Source organism: Ziziphus jujuba, chromosome 11 (genome assembly GCF_031755915.1).
Source record: "Ziziphus jujuba cultivar Dongzao chromosome 11, ASM3175591v1".
In the NCBI taxonomy this organism is placed as follows: domain Eukaryota; kingdom Viridiplantae; phylum Streptophyta; class Magnoliopsida; order Rosales; family Rhamnaceae; genus Ziziphus; species Ziziphus jujuba.
Window position 1 is genome coordinate 15920535 of NC_083389.1, and position 18409 is coordinate 15938943.

The following is an 18409-nucleotide window of genomic DNA, read 5'->3' on the forward strand; positions in this document are numbered from 1 at the left end:
CCTGCCGGAAGAGTAAGGCGACTAAGGCCTTTGACTACGCCCGTTTCATTAAAATGCATAATGGGCATATCTCTACGTACATAGCATGCAAATTGGTGAATAAAAAGTTGGTAACAGTTAAATGATCTGCCAGCTAGAGTTTGGCATGGCTATAATTAAGCAAAGTCAGCATATATAGAGTGGATCTCACTACATATCCACATGATGATTTTAATATTAAAATATTTTATTAGTTTTTAAATTACTTTAATGATTAAAATTTGAAAATAAATTAATAGTCTAAAATGGATTTAATAAAATTTTAAAATCTTATTAAAAAAAGGAATTGTATATAAAAAATATATTTTTAAATTTTAGCTCGTAAAATGATTTGATGGATGAAAAATAAAATTTTATTGACACATAATATGAGCTTCGTAAATAGTCGTGCTATGGTAAGCTTATACACTGACACTATAATGAGTATTTTACATCCCACCATATTTGATGAGATGAAAAAAATAACAAACAAATAAATTTATAAAAACCATACATCTCACCAAATGTGGTGAGTTGTGAGATGCCTACCATAAAATAAATATGCAAATATATTTTAACAAAATTATATATATATATATATATGAATTCATAAGTTGAAATTGTTCTACTGAAAAATCATTCACACATTTCTTATAAGTTTTTGGATTAATTAAAAGTTGAGATTTAAAAATATATGCGGGATTTATATGAATCCTAATAGGATTCATTGTATTTTCTCACGTTTTTAATATTTTACTAGATTCGTATAATACACAAATATATACATTTTTAGATCTTAATTTTTATGGCAATTTAAAAATTAATAATAAATGTTGTGATGATTTTTTTATTTGGATGGTTTTGATAATATAATAACTCTCTCTATGTAAAAAGTTATGTTTTATTAAAGGTGATATAAATTGATAACTCAAAATTGAATAATTTAATTGAGTAAACATCAATCCTTTGCGCTTGCCACGTCAATAGATTCCAAACAAGGTTAGGAACATACCAATAAATCCATAGGCCTAAAGTCATCCTTTAAACTGTATTTTTTTTTTTTGAAGTATATAAATCCATAAGTGGTTCTTCCAAAGATCTGCAAGAACAACAACAAAATAAAAATAAATAAACCCTGATATCACAAAGTAGCTAGATTGCAAAGAATGGCAAAAAATCCTTCAGCATACTTGCTCTTCCTTGCCATCTTGGTTCTTACCACAGCCACATCCTCATCCGCCACGTCTCTCAATGTGGCTGTTGGATCTCAAGTTCAGGTTGTTGGCAGGGTTACTTGCCCGGTCAGAAGGATTCTGCCTCCCTCTGGCCCACCTGTGGTTGGTGTTAATGTCAGCTTGTCCTGCGATGGAGACAGGACCAGTCTCGGGCAAGCCGTCACCAATGCCGGCGGTTTTTACAGCATCGCTCTCAACGTGGGTCCGGGCATTCTCTTTAACACAACAGGCTGTGCCATCTTTGTCAACCTTCCTCTCGCCAACTGCACTGCTCTCCCTGCCTCTGGACTAGTTAGAACCCCTCTTCGCTTGCTTTCCATTGTCCCTTTAACGGTTAGCCAACTTCCTCTCGTGATTGACGAAATTCGTGTATATCTTGGAGAACTTTTAAGAGCGATTTGACTGTAATCCTTAATTATAAAGTACTATATCTATATATATATATATATACACACAAACACACACACACACTAATATATGTGTGTTTTCTTTCATCCCACATGAACATGCTGGTCGTTAATGGTATTTATATAATACCAAGTTATAAATAACTGTTAATGACTATGCATAATACTAAATAAAGGAGAAGAATTTGTTGTTTGCTTTTGTCTTCCTTATATTTTGCTGCTGTGTCTCTATTTTCATTGCTTAATTTTGCATTTGCACCATCTAATTATATACCAAGGACATATCATGAATTAGGAGACTGAAATTAATTGGTAAAGGAAATTAATTTATAATTATTAACCGAATAATCCTTCATCTCTAGCTTCTTTGCATGTTACGTTTTATTCTATAGTAATGCTATTATTCGCGAGGTTGCCCACCTTAACAACCATCTATTACTGTCCGATTATCACAATTGCATATATCTAACCAAACTCTTAGAAATGAGAGATTGCTTATCCCCCATCATTGATTGGGCGATCTCTATATGTGAGTAAAAAAAAGTGTAGTGAACTTACTTTACTATGAATAAAAGGTCAAAGCAATGAAATAATATGAGCAAAGTCCCAAACAAATTCTTAAGGACCTAGTTATTTTTCAAGTTTAAAAATCTCATATAAACACCGTAAATCCAATATTATCCTATCTTGTTAGCCTTTTATCTTTGTTTGAATTTAAAATGAAAATTAATTATGCAAAGCTTAAGCTTGTTGTTCAAAGCATTTATAGACCTTTCAAAATTCATATTAAAGTCTCGGTAATAAATTCTTAATTATTAAAGATGCCTTTGTAATTTTTTTTTTTTAATAATGAATTTGTAAAGGGTGAAGGAAAAGTTGAATTTTATATGTTTAGAATTTAGGCATGTGCTTGACAATTTGTTCAACAAGAATTACATGACTGAAAATGGTAAACAAGCATCTGACAGTTGTTAAATATGACATATACATATAAAATTCTTACATGAGGAACAATATACCTTATCATTTTTAAAATTTAACATACATTTGAAGTTTGTAAGTCCTGATAAGGTTTACTTTACTTTGATTTTAACATTTTATAAAATTTTATAAATCCCAAATCTATTTTTAAATTCTAATCTTGGAAGTAATTTAAGATCTAATAACAAAAGTACTAATGAAAAATCCATTCGATATCCTGAAAAAATATTGATTGTGTATATCAGCGAGTGAAACTCACATCAGATCGATCAGATGGTTTTATCATCCAATTTCTTTCTTCGGAGCCAATTCTTTTGCCGTCCCCCGCTGGGCATAGTGCTTCGCTTCCTGATTCTTCAGAAGAATCAACTAACTTCTCCCATTTTCATTGATCTTGGTGAAAAGAAACTGTCTACTAGTTGGGAAGTTAGACATCAAGTAAGTGGCTTGAAGAAGATAACTAAGTTGACATGCTTAAGTTGGCTGCTGGCAAAACAGAGTGGTGCAAGTCCTCCATTGCAAGCCCTTATATCACTTCAATACTTGTGATTTAAAAATAAACAATGATATAATGTAAGATTTGATGATTTACTAAAATCATATTTGGGAAAGTGAACTTTATCAGGTTGGGTAAACCATAAATAAATTTTACATTTAAAAATTTAGAGCAAATCCTGGTTGATATATTTGTTATTGAAAGTGATCAATATTATTCATATCTTTGTTATATATCCGTTTTCAAACTTTTTTCAATAAATGCAAAACCTCTTTAAAGCATTTTCCAAATTAATCTCTAATTGTTTCAAAAAAAGAAAAAAAAAACTACTATTTATCGAATCCTATATAGTTCCAATGGGATTCCAAACCAAGCCTTGTGCCGTTTATCTTCCATAATTATCCAGCAATGATTAATTCATGCCATTTCCTTAGCGAATGTGTGAAAGAGGGTTGACTTGTGTTTAAGAAGGCCAACAGCTGTGAAATTTTGGAGTTAGCTAGTTTGCCTTTAGATTTTGGGTTGTACATTAACTATAACTTCATCTCTGGACAATGTTCCATGGGACAATGGGTTTATGCCATGCTATTTAATTGTGTTTTTTCTATTTTACGCTTTCAAAATTTTAAGAAAATAAGCAGATTAAGTTTGTTTTATTTATTTTTTGGGTTGTTGGAAGATATTGTAAGACAAAATAGCTTAGCAAAAAGCAATAAACCTATGGCAATAACGCCAATTGTTCTTGAAGACTCTTGATGTGGGAGATTTTCTTCCACAAGGGGTTAATACTGTAAAAAAATATTGTGGGAATATAATATATGTGTATATACATGTGGATCTACAAATGTAAATAAAATTTATAAAAATTAATAAAATAAAATTAAGAACCTGAATGTCCTTAGCTTTAATCTACTGGTTGAAAAAATGGTCTGAGGCCTGTGTGATACCACAATTTCCTTAAGATAATTTTCGTCCCACTGGTGCGAGTGTTTTCCGATGGCAGTCTCTCAGGATACAATGGATTCGAAATCTTAGACAAAAACACCACCTGGATTTCGCTCGAACTTTTAGAGTACTTAATCTTTACCGCACTCACTAACCAAAAAATTCTGAAAACTAATTTTTCTCTATCTATTTTAGAGTGCTTGCTGTGAGTGACCCACCTTCAAAACTATTTTAAGGACTATTAAAAATATATATTTTGTGTTATTTGAAATTATGGAAAATAAATATGTTGATATTGAGAGGAATTGATATTTAGAATTTATAATACCAAATTATGATTAATTAATATATGTATTGCATCAAAAATTATATTTTGGGTTTTTAAATAAATTATGTTTTAAATTGTTATTAAATTTATTTTTGAATTTATGATGCCAAAAGTTTATTGATTTAAGCATATATTGCATGGAATTCATACATTTGCTTTTGAAGAAGTTACAGATTTAAATAATGATTGGTTATTGTTAAATTTATATTATGGAATTAATTGCGTATAATAAATGTACTTATGTGGATTTAAGCAAATATGAAATTTATGTGATTTTGATACAAATTGATTTTAAGATTTTGAGAAAAATAATTGTGTTAAAGTATTGAGTTCAAAATCAATATTTATACGTTTGATTATTTGTGGATCAGGTTTTCATGGTGTTGAAAATTGTTATATTTAAATGGATGGATTTGAAATTGATAGATTTTAAATTGATGGATTTATGATGAAGATTAAAAAATATGTAGGAATGTGAATTTAAAAAATTGTATAATTCCCACGGTGAATTTTAGAAAAACTTGATATTTTAATAAATTTAGTAATTGACTTTAGGCGTACTCATACAGTACCAGTGTTCTATACTGTGTATGTGGATGAGCACACAAGTTATAATGTCTCTTGTGGGTTGCCATTGGACCGAGGGCAGGCAAGTTTGATATTGGCCATAAGCCGACCCCCTCCATGGCCGGGTGGACGGTTAAAGCAGTGGCGCTGTCCGGACACCGAAGTGACCATATGCAAGTTTCTTGCTTTAACCTCCCGCCGGACGATGCTCTGGATGCTGGGTATCGTAGGACATCACTGGTATATAGTGTAGTGCGTCAAATATTATTTTTCAGATATAAATTTCAAATTCCAAAGTTTTAAAATCGTATTTAAATTAAATGTATTTAAATTGTTTTATCACCTATTTCCAATCAGTATTTTCTAAAATGTATTTATTCATATTTTATGCCACTTATTTTAAATTAATGTTTTTAAAATGGATCTTGCCATATTTTTATTATATAGATTGATTGAATATTTCAAAATGCATTTTATATTATATTTTTACCACTTATTTTACATGATTGTTTGTAATTGTTTAAATTATATTTTCGACACTGTTTATTTTGATTTATTAAATCAAATTTTACGAATTATATATTGAATTTAACTTTTATGTTATATTTCTTTAATGCAAGTATTTTAAATTATTTTATTGTATTTTATTCATGTTTGGATTATTTAATTATTTATTAAATTAATTATTCCTTGATTTTTGTGGTATAAAAAATTTAGTTTTGCGAAAATGTTTTAAAAAGGAAAACTTTTCCAATGGAGTGAATGGTGAGGGTTTTGAGAGAAAATATTGTTTTCAATTAATTATTATTTATTTACTTATTTATTCTTAATTAATCAAGTGTATTATGATTATCGTTACTATTATAATTGTACAATAGATAGGATCACTCACTGAGATGATTAGCATCTTATATTTTTTAAATCCATTCCCTTAGGTACAAGGATTGGTAGACGTTCGTCCGGAACGAACTTGACCTTCGTTGCCTCGTATTTCGAGGAGTTCTCTTTCTTTTCATTTATTTCTATTGTAATATTTCTTTCCATCCTTTGTTATATAACTTTCATACTTAATTGTACCCTATGATGTTCTGTATACTGTATTGAATATATTTTATTAAATACTGCATTAGTTCCCTGTTTAAATTATCGAAGTAATGATTATTGTGGAATTAAATTTTAGTAAAGCGGAAGAATAAGGCGGTATATATATATAGAAGTGTGTTTTTAGTGCAGGGAATTTGTGGTAAGTCCAACCCTTAGGGGAGGTTCTGTCAGATTTTCCATTGGAAGGTCCGGTAGGGTTTCCCTGGGATCAGGGTTTGTCTAGAGTTCCGGTGAGGGATCTTGGACGGGTCTTGACAAATTGGTATCAGAGCATAGGCTCTTGTAATCCTAAGGGACTGTGCATTGCTGTACATCCCATCCGTAAATTTTTTCTTTTTGTAATCATGCTTAAGTGTTTTTATCTCTGAACTCTTGTTTGTTTCTTCAGAATTTGCTATGATGCATAGGCGGGGCGCACGTAGTACTCGAAAAGGCTCGGCTGAAAGTTTCGGAAGCAGATTGAGCCTTAGAAATCTTATCTCTCAACTAACTCGAGCCTTAGGGAGTTCAAGCTCTAGTAATCATTCCGTGGACCAAGCTCGATGATTGGGAGCCGTGAGTTTTAATAGGACCCAAGGTCCAGCTGCGGCTATGAATTGGCTATCTAATATGGAGAAGATCCTAGAAGAAGGGATGCAGTGCCCTGACAAAAATATGGTTAGAATATTCGGCTGTATGTTAGAAGGTGACGCCAGGAAGTGGTGGAAGGTGGAAAAGACTCGTAGGAAGCACATATGGGATCAGTTTAAGATTGCCTTCACCATAGAGTACCGCCCTCCTGCCTATCGTGAGGGCAGAAGGCGAGAGTTTGAGGAGAGTGCTTCAAACTCTAAGACAGCATCAGCTTTATGCTAAATTCGATAAGTGCGAGTTTTGGTTAAATCAAGTGGGTTTTCTCTGACACATTGTGTTAGCCAAAGGTATCTATATGGACCTTGATAAGGTGAAGGCAGTGTTGAATTGGGAGCGCCCTACTACTGTGAGGGAAGTACGAAGTTTTCTTGGATTAGCAGGATACTACCATTGTTTTATAGAAGGATTTTCGAGAATTGCCAGACCACTTCACAATTTAACTCGAAAGGATGTTGCATTTACTTGGACGGACAGGTGTGAGCAGAGTTTTCAGGAATTGAAGCAAAGGTTGACATCCGCACCTGTCTTAACTTTACCTAATCGGAATGAGGGTTTTGAAGTCTATTGTGATGCATCCCATCAAGGTTTGGGTTGCGTGCTAATGCAGAATCAAAGGGTGGTAGCATATGCCTCACGCCAACTGAAGCAGCATGAGCAAAACTACCCTACACATGACTTAGAATTGGCTGTAGTAGTCTTTGCTCTAAAGAAGTGGAGACTCTACTTGTATGGGGCCACATGCTAAATTTATACCGACCACAAAAGCCTCAAGTACATTTTCACTCAGAAGGAATTAAATATGAGGCAAAACAGATGGATGGAGTTGTTGAAGGATTATGACTATGTGATTGATTATCACCCGGGTAAGGCGAATGTAGTAGCAGATGCTTTGAGTAGGAAGGCAACCGAATCTCTTGCCCATATTCAAGCCATCCAACTACCTCTTATGGTGGAGTTGAAGAAAATGGGAGTGTTAATGCATATGCATCCTTTCGTATATTGGAGACTCAAATGGAAGATCCTAAATTGAGAACAATTAAGAGCAAGGCACAAGAAGGTCTTGATCTGGAGTTTTCCATAAGGAGGGATGGAGCCTTTGTGTATAAAGGAAGACTTTGCGTTCCTGATATTTCAGAACTCAAGACAGAGATCTTAGAGGAGGCGCATAGCTCGATGTATGCGATGCACCCTGGAAGTACCAAAATGTACCGAACATTTGTTAAGTATTATTGGTGGATTGGCATGAAGAGGGAAGTGGCATATTTTGTATCAAAATGCCTAATTTGCCAACAAGTAAAGGCAGAAAGACAGAAGCCTTCAGGGCTACTTTAATCCTTACCTATTCCTGTATGGGAGTGGAAAGAACTCAATATGGATTTTGTGTTCAAGCTCCCCCCTACAACTAGAAGATACGATGGTATTTGGGTGATCATTGATCGTCTTACCAAGTCGGCACACTTCTTACCGGTACGAGAGCATTTCTCGCCCAAGAAATTGACCCAGTTGTTTGTACAACATATTGTGAGTCTTCATGGAGTATCGATCACCATCATATCCGATCGAGATCCACGTTTTACTTCACGATTATGGCGGAAGTTGGCTGATGCGTTAGGAGCAAGACTCAACTACAGTATCGCCTTTCATCCGCAATCTGATGGACAAGCTAAGCGCACAATTCAGACATTAGAAAATATGCTAAGATCTTATGTTATGCAATTTCACAGAAGCTGGGATGAGCAATTTTCGCTGATAGAATTTGTTTATAATAATAGCTACCAAGCGAGTATCGAGATGTCCCCATACGAGGTCTTATATGGGAGGCAATGTCGAACACCTTTGTGCTAGAGTGAAGTAAGAAAAGAGAGACTCCTTGTGACGAATAATACGGTTAGATCTGAGTATTTACGGATGACTGTGGACAAGGTGAGGATCATCTGGAATCGGTTGAAGGCTGCCCAAGATCGACAGAAGAGTTACGCCAATGTGCATAGGAAGGATTTGGAATTTAAATTAGGAGATTGGGTATTCTTAAAGTTATCTCCATGGAAGGGAGTAGTACGCTTTGGTCAACGAGGTAAGTTGAGTCCTCATTATATTATGCCTTACGAGATTATGGAGAGGATTGGCCTCGTGGCATATAGATTAGCATTACCGGAAGAGCTAGCCCGAGTGCACAACGTATTTCATGTTTCGATGCTACGGAAATATATCGCAGACCCATCACACGTACTCAAGACTCCTAACATCGAGTTGAGGGAAGATCTATAGTACATGGAGCAGCCTATGCAGATTTTGGATCGCGAGGAGTGAGTGCTGCGTAACAAGACCATTCCTTTAGTCAAAGTCTAATGGCGGAATCACTTAGTCGAGGAAGCAACATGGAATCTCGAGGCACAGATGTGCGACCAGTATCCCTATCTGCTCCGATGATGTGCGACATTTCGAGGACGAAATTTTTGTAAGGGGGGAGATTGTAACACCCCATACCAAAGTATGTCGGAATTTTTGCACGTTGACTGAGGTTGACAGTTGACCGAAAAGGTCAAAATTTAACTTTTTGTTCTGGATGGAATTTTGCATTGACCGAGATATCATTTCAAAATACGTATCATCCTAAGTTCATAGACTAGTAGCACATCAAAATCAGAGTTATCGTTTGAAAGTTATGCGCAAGGCAAGTTGTGGTCCAAGCTGTCCAAGGGTGCCAAGTTTGACTTTTTATCTATGTGGAATTTTGATTTGACAATTGTATGGTTGTAAAGTACTCGTCGATATGAGTCTATAGACTAGCGGCAGGCCTAATTTGGACACCCGGTTAAAAAGTTATGGACTCGCAAAGTTTTTCTGATACAGTATTATTTTATATTATTTTTAATTAAATGGTGTTATTGTGAAAAATGTGCGCCACATGTCAAGCCCTCAGCCTTTCCCATGAGTACACAGTGGCACCCATAAGATGGCCTCTTATTGGCTTCAACCCATGTGTGAGCCGTGCGACCGAAGAGAGAGAGAGAGAGAGAGAGGGGGGAGGAAAGAGAGAGAGGAGAGACCACCACCGTCCACTGCCAATTTGTCATTTTCAGGCCACCCTTTCCATACACACGCCACCCCACCTTGAAGACCACCTGAAAACCGACCGGCTAGCCAAAAATCACGGCTAACCGACCACCGATGCTCCCGGATCGAGACTTTTTCTGGCGGCGGCCCCGATTGCTTCAAGCCCATATTTCTCCCTGATCCAGCTTTCGTTTGCCTTACCGTCGGTCCCATCCATTCACCCATCCTCCGATCTACATCTCCTCCAAAAATCATGGTCAGTGGCCACCGAACGCGCCACCGGCAGTGACGGTTTCCGGTTACCACAGTGGCTCATCGGGAAATTGACTTTCCAGCGAGTTTCCAGTTGCACCGCCCATCTTTTCTCACTAATTCCGACCCCCTGAACCCAAATCCAGTGTCCACTTTCCCCAATTCTTAACAGATTGTGAGAATCAAGGGTCTAAAATTTAAGAACTTTTCGACGAGATTCCAGCCACCTCGTAATCCTCATTTTACAAGCTTCGATATGGTATATTACTTGTAAATTTTGGTTGTCATTTGTGTTCGCTCCCTGGGTACCCATTTGGAAGCTACACGATTAAAATATTAAAATAATTAGTTTTATGTATTATGGATATTTAGGTGCACGTGTGGGTAGTGGAGTTGATCCTGCACAGGATCTCGATTGATACATGTGCTTGCGTTGAGTGACCCACCTTCAAAACTATTTTAGGACCTATTAAAAATATATATTTTGTGTTATTTGAAATTATGGAAAATAAATATGTTGATATTGAGAGGAATTGATATTTAGAATTATGAAAAATCTTTCCCGTGGCTTGCCATTGGACTGAGCACAGACAAGTTTGATATTAGCCATAAGTCGCCCCCCTCCATGGCCGGGTCGATGGTTTAAGCAGCGGTGCTATCGGGATGCCGAAGCAACCGTATGCAAGTTTCTCTCTTTAACCTCCCGCTGGACGGTACTCGGGACACTGAGTATCGTAGGGCATCACTGGTATATAGTGTGGTACATCAAGTATTGTTTTTCAGATATAAATTTTAAATTCCAAAGTTTTAAAATCGTAGTTAAATTAAATGTATTTAAATTGTTTTATCATCTATTTCCAATCAGTATTTTCTAAAATGTATTTATTCATATTTTATGTCACTTATTTTAAATTAATGTTTTTAAAATGCATCGTGCCATATTTTTATTATATAGATAGACTGAATATTCCAAAATGAATTTTATATTATATTTTTACCATTTATTTTACATGATTGTTTGTAATTGTTTAAATTTTATTTTCGACACTGTTTATTTTGATTTATTAAATCAAATTTTACGAATTATATATTGAATTTCACTTTTATGTCATATTTCTTTAATGCAAGTATTTTAAATTATTTTATTGTATTTTATTCGTGTTTGGATTATTTAATTATTTATTAAAATTAATTATTCCTTGATTTTTGTGGCATAAAAAATTCAGTTTTGCGAAAATGTTTTAAAAAGGAAAACTTTTCCAACGGAGTGAATGGTGAGGGTTTTGAGAGAAAATATTATTTTCAATTAATTATTATTTATTTACTTATTTATTCTTAATTAATCAAGTGAACTATGATTATCGTTACTATTATAATTGTACAGTAGATCGGATCACTCACTGAGATGATTAGCATCTTATATTTTTTAAATCCATTCCCCTAGGTACAAGGATTGGTAGACGTTCGTCCGGAACGAGCTTGACCTTCGTTGCCTCGTATTTCGAGGAGTTCTCTTTCTTTTCATTTATTTCTATTGTAATATTTCTTTCCATCCTTTGTTATATAACTTTCATACTTAACTGCACCCTATGATACTCTGTATACTGTATTGGATATATTTTATTAAATACCGCATTAGTTCCTTGTTTAAATTATCGAAGTGCTAATTATTGTGGAATTAAATTGTAGTAAAGCGGAGGAATAAGGCGGTATATACATAGAAGTGTGTTTTCAATGCAGGAAATTTGTGATAAGTCCAACCCTTAGGGGAAGTTCTGCCGGATTTTCTATTGGAAGGTCCGATAGAGTTTCCTTGGGATCAAGGCTTGTCTAAGGTTCTAGTGAGGGATCTTGAACGGGTCTTGACATACCCAGACAAAAACAAATGATGGTAGTGATGGCCTAACTTCCATTTCAGAACTAGAAAGGCATCCTCACATAGCCCGCCGGAAGAGTAAGGTGAGTAAGGCCTTTGACTATGCCCGTTTCATTAAAATGCATAGTGGGCATATCTCTATGTACATAGCATGCAAATTGGTGAATAAAAAGTTGGTAACAGTTAAATGATCTGCCAGCTAGAGTTTGGCATGGCTATAATTAAGCAAAGTCAGCATATATAGAGTGGATCTCACTACATATCCACATGATGATTTTAATATTAAATTCTTTTATTAGTTTTTAAATTACTTTAAGGGTTGAGATTTGAAAAAGAATTAGTGGTCTAAAATTTTAAAATCTTACTAAAAAAAGAAATTGTATGTAAAAAATATATTTTTAAATTTTAACTCGTAAAGTGATTTGGTGGATGAAAATAAAATTTTATTGACACATAATATGAGCTTCGCAAATAGTTGTACTATGGTAAGCTAATACGCTAACACTATAATGAGTATTTTATGTCCCACCATATTTGATGGGATGAAAAAAACAACAAACAAATAAATTTATAAAAACCACACATCCCACCAAATGTAGTGAGTTGTGAGATGCCTACCATAAAATAAATATGCAAATATGTTTTAACAAAATTATATATATATATATATATATATATGAATTTATAAGTTGAAATTGTTCTACTGAAAAATCATTCATACATTTCTTATAAGCTTGAGATTTAAAAATATTTTCGGGATTTATATGAATCCTAATAGGATTCATTGTATCTTCTCATGGTTTTAATATTTTACTAGATTTGTATAATACACAAATATATACATTTTTAGATCTTAATTTTTATGGCAATTTAAAAATTAATAATAAATGTTGTGATGATTTTTTTATTTGGATGGTTTTGATAATATAATAACTCTCTCTATGTAAAAAGTTATGTTTTATTAAAGGTGATATAAATTGATAACTCAAAATTGAATAATTTAATTGAGTAAACATCAATCCTTTGCGCTTGCCACGTCAATAGATTCCAAACAAGGTTAGGAACATACCAATAAATCTCTAATTTGGCCAACCTGATATCCATAGGCCTAAAGTCATCCTTTAAACTGTATTTTATTTTTTTTTATTTTTTGAAGTATATAAATCCATGAGTGGTTCTTCCAAAGATCTGCAAGAACAACAACAAAATAAAAATAAATAAACCCTGATATCACAAAGTAGCTAGATTGCAAAGAATGGCAAAAAATCCTTCAGCATACTTGCTCTTCCTTGCCATCTTGGTTCTTACCACAGCCGCATCCTCATCCGCCACGTCTCTCAATGTGGCTGTTGGATCTCAAGTTCAGGTTGTTGGCAGGGTTACTTGCCCGGTCAGAAGGATTCTGCCTCCCTCTGGCCCACCTGTGGTTGGTGTTAATGTCAGCTTGTCCTGCGATGGAGACAGGACCAGTCTCGGGCAAGCCGTCACCAATGCCGGCGGTTTTTACAGCATCGCTCTCAACGTGGGTCCAGGCATTCTCTTTAACACAACAGGCTGTGCCATCTTTGTCAACCTTCCTCTCGCCAACTGCACTGCACTCCCTGCCTCTGGACTAGTTAGAACCCCTCTTCGCTTGCTTTCCATTGTCCCTTTAACGGTTAGCCAACTTCCTCTCGTGATTGACGAAATTCGTGTATATCTTGGAGAACTTTTAAGAGCGATTTGACTGTAATCCTTAATTATAAAGTACTATATCTATATATATATATATATACACACACATACACACACTAATATATGTGTGTTTTCTTTCTTCCCACATGAACATGCTGGTCGTTAATGGTATTTATATAATACCAAGTTATAAATAACTGTTAATGACTATGCATAATACTAAATAAAGGAGAAGAATTTGTTGTTTGCTTTTGTCTTCCTTATATTTTGCTGCTGTGTCTCTATTTTCATTGCTTAATTTTGCATTTGCACCATCTAATTATATACCAAGGACATATCATGAATTAGGAGACTAAAATTAATTGGTAAAGGAAATTAATTTATAATTATTAACCGAATAATCCTTCATCTCTAGCTTCTTTGCATGTTACGTTTTATTCTATAGTAATGCTATTATTCGCGAGGTTGCCCACCTTAACAACCATCTATTATTGTCCGATTATCACAATTGCATATATCTAACCAAACTCTTAGAAATGAGAGATTGCTTATCCCCCATCATAAATTGAGCAACCTGGCCTATAATAGCAAAATTTTTATATGTGAATAGAAAAAAAGTTTAGTGAACTTACTTTCCTATGAATAAAAGATCGAAGCAATGAAATAATATGAGCAAAGTCCCAAACAAATTCTTAAGGACCTAGTTATTTTTCAAGTTTAAAAATCTCATATAAGCATCATAAATCAGATAAAAAAATAAAAAACTAATAACACCAATGTTATATTGCCTTGTTAGCCTTTTATCTTTATTTGAATTTAAAATGAAAATTAATTATGCAAAGCTTAAACTTGTTGTTAAAAGCATTTATAGACCTTTCAAAATTCATATTAAAGTCTCAGTAATAAATTCTAAATTATTAAAGATGCCTTTGTAAAACTTTTTTTTTTTAAATAATAAATTTGTAAAAGGTGAAGGAAAAGCTGAATTTTATATGTTTAGAATTTAGGCATGTGCTTTACAATTTATTCAACAAGAATTATATAAGTGAAAATAGTAAACAAGCATATGACAGGTTTTAAATATAACATATACATATAGAAATTCTTACATGAGGGACAATGATGCGAATCCGTCCGAATCCGTACAACCGACAACCCACTGGGGTGCTGCTAAATTGTGTTTTTTCTATTTTTACCCTTTTAAAATTTTAATAAAATAAGCAAATTAAGACTGTTTTTCCTAGTTGATTGGTTACCTGCTAAATTTATTGAATCCAGGCTTGTCGACGGCTCTAAGTAAATTTCCCCACAAAGTATTCCAACTCTGTTTCTTACAGATATTTCCAACACTGAAACGCGGCCGATGTCAATGATGCATTCAAAAAGGAAAGTAAAATGGGCAAGAGGGCTTCCAGATAAATTTCGTTTTAATTATTTATTTATTTATTTTTTTGGGTTGTAGGAAGATATTGTAAGACAAAATAGCTTAGCAAAAAGCAATAAACCTATGGCAATAATGCCAATTGTTCTTGAAGACTCTTGATGTGGGAGATTTTCTTCCACAAGGGGTTAGCATTTTTTTATTTTTTAATGGAGTTACCATAAACTTTACTCTAAAAGGTTGAAATAATTATCTCAAAGGGATGATTCCATGATGTAGGTGTGAAGAGTTTATTTGGTAGTAGACCAGCCTCGCTAATATAGATTGCTAGGACTTGCGAGGAAGTTTGTTTTTGTGTTTTGGTTATTCATAATTGTTTGCTGATTTTTACTATTGTATTTACTTTAAAACAAATATTTTATTTGCTGATTAGCCTTATAGACAAAGCCACTGGTGTATGTGTTGCTGAAAGTGGGAAGAGCTTTCTTCTCTCCCCCCCATTGCCTTCTGTTCTTTCCTTATCTCTTTCCAAACCGAACATTGTAAAGACTTGTTCCCACTGCAACAACCACATTTCAGTTCCGGAGAACCTTAATGAGAAATTCAGCAGGAAAGGCATTAAGTTTTCACAATCCGACAACATTCCAACGGTTCAGCTAACTGTAAGGAATGGTAGTTCCTTAAAGCTACTAGTACCTGATGCTCTTGTTACTTCATACAAGCCTAAAGTGTACTGGAAAGATGATGGCTTTGAGGAGATTCTTTATACAATTCCTGCAATTGGTTCAGGCTCTACTAGAACCAAAGGAGGGATCAGTTTGGTCATCAATGATGCATTAGAGCCTGGATCAAAAGGGTCACTTACGCCTGCTGAGTTGACTGTAAAAGATGTTGATTATGATGCCATTGATGCTCCCCAGGTACTGCATAATTCAACCGTCTTTTTCCATTGGCAAAGGTTCAGATGGTATCGTTCTTGGTGCTTCTAATTTTCTCAATGCAAGTCTAGGTATTTACTTCAAAATCCTTGCTGTAATAGCTATTTTCCTATTGCTAGTGTTTTGTGTCCAATTCCGCCATAGTTATGTTGGTACCTATTGTCCAATTTGTCGACCTTTCAGTGGTTATGTAGTTGAATTTAAGTAGTAGCAGAGTTTTGGAAAGGGGATTCTTGAGTGGGTAAAGTGCCTAAATCATATCTTTGTGAGAATAAGAGCAAATAGTTCTAAAATGATGAAACCAGGGAAGAAAATGTTCTTCTTTTCTTTCTTTCTTTTTTTCCCATGCCATTGCTTCTTTGTTGCAGTTGAACCGAGTTGCACCAGTGGAGTACTTGATCTAATCTATGTCGTTACACTACATCCAGTAAGCATGGCTACAGCACTCATTGCGAAGAACAAAGGAAAGAAAATTGTGACTCTTACAAAAATGCTATACTTAGCCATTTCAAGTTCAAAAGGCGAAATGGGGCATCAATCCAAGGTCTCCGAAGCTTTTCGCACTGCTCACACCCTCCTTTATCGTCACGTTTCGAAATATTATCACCTGCTGAAGCAATGAAAACTGAAGATCCTGGATTGTATGCTTTTGGTTGTGAGCCTGAAAAGAATCCGGGTTTGTGGACTTCTCAAGATGTGCCTTTTATTCTGAAAAACAAGCTCAACAGAGTTTATGCAGTCGAGGAGATTGAAGGCAGGTACATTGCTCTTAACTTTCTTCTAATCGAAGCCAAGTTTTGTTTACAAAGTGATGTGGTAAAATTTGAACTTTTTCAAAACGAAACTTTACTTGTGCAAAAAGAAATGAGATCAAATGCTGACAGATAGAAAAATGGCGCACCATTATTAGTCTCTTAATTAAGTTAGCAACTCTAATATGATTGTTACCATTTTTAGGGACAAGAATTGTTCTTCAGGGTAATAAGGATGAGATTTGAGGATATCTACTTATCAAGCCCTAGTTCTTTCTCAGGAAAATACGGGAAGGAATATTTCATATGCACTGGTCCTGCTTCCATGTTGGTACCTCTTGTCGTGAAGCCCGGTTAGGATTGGAGAGGAGCACAACTTATTGAGCATGATTACTTGCAATTAATCTTTCATATAAAATTTCCATTTTCTTCTTTAGTTCATTCTTTCATTTTTTGCCCCCCTTCTTTCTCTTCTATTTTTCACCCCATTTTCTTTTTCAACTAAGTTCTACACACCAGTTCCTCCAATCTATAAAAGCAACTTAATTTATGTCCAAGTTTAATGTATGGTTCTTTCTTTTTTCTTTTTTTCTTTTTTCTCCCCTTTCTAATGAAAATAGTGATTCCAAAATTAAAACCACCCCCCCCCCAAAAAAAAAAAAAAAAAAAAAACCTAAGTTCTGAGTGTCATTCATCCTGGAACCAAAAAAGAACCCTGTATGTCCAAATTTCTAGAAGTTCGAATTTGGACTTGGACAGTCTTTGTCAGGACCCGTCCAGAATTCCTTCCCCGGAACCCTAGACAGCCCTGATCCCAGGGAAACCCTACCGAACCTTCCAACGGAAAATCCGGCAGAGCCTCCCCTAAGGGATTTACTTACCACAAAATTCCCTGCACTGAAAACACACTTCTAAAATTATCCCCTTATTCCTCCCACAGTACTACAAATCGATTCCACAAATTGCAGCACTTAAAAAAATAAATACAGTAATCCAGTGCAAAATAAATACAACAAGAGTGAAAGAAATATTACAACTGCAATAAAAGAATAACAGGGTACTGCCGAACTAAAACAGCAAGGAAGATCAAGTCCGCTCCGAGTGAACACCGACAACCTGGTACCTAGAGGAACGGAATTTAAGAGTGTGAGATGCTAATCATCTCAGTGAGCGACCCTACTACTATACCATATAATATCACAGTAATAAGTATAAATAATAATTATTTGGAAATAATATTTTCTCTCAAAACCCTTACAATTCTCTCAGTTGGAAAGGTTCCCCTTTTAAAACAATTTCACAAAACCCTTTATCCATATTCCCCGAAAACCAAGACATCAATTAAATACCAGAAGCGGTAACAATTATATTTTTAATTCCAATTCAGTTTCCAAACATTTTATTTTTAAAACACAGTTCTGAAAATCATTTGATGCACCCACTATATACCAGTGGCGCCAACAGTACCCAGCGTCCCAAGGTACCGCCAGACAGGAGGTTATAGAGAGAAACCGGCATACGGTCGCGTGGCGTCCCACAGCGCCGCTGCTAACTTGGTGTCCCGGCCAAAGGGGGGTGGCCGCCCTCTCCGATGGCATCCACAGGACACCCTCATAATATCAACCGCGCGCTACTCACACCCACCTGCGCGCTAATCACATCACCTGCGCGCTAATCACACCCACCTGCGCGCTAATCACAACCGTGTGCACACTAACCATATCACATAATCAGAACACCAGTACGTGCACGGTGCATCTAAAAA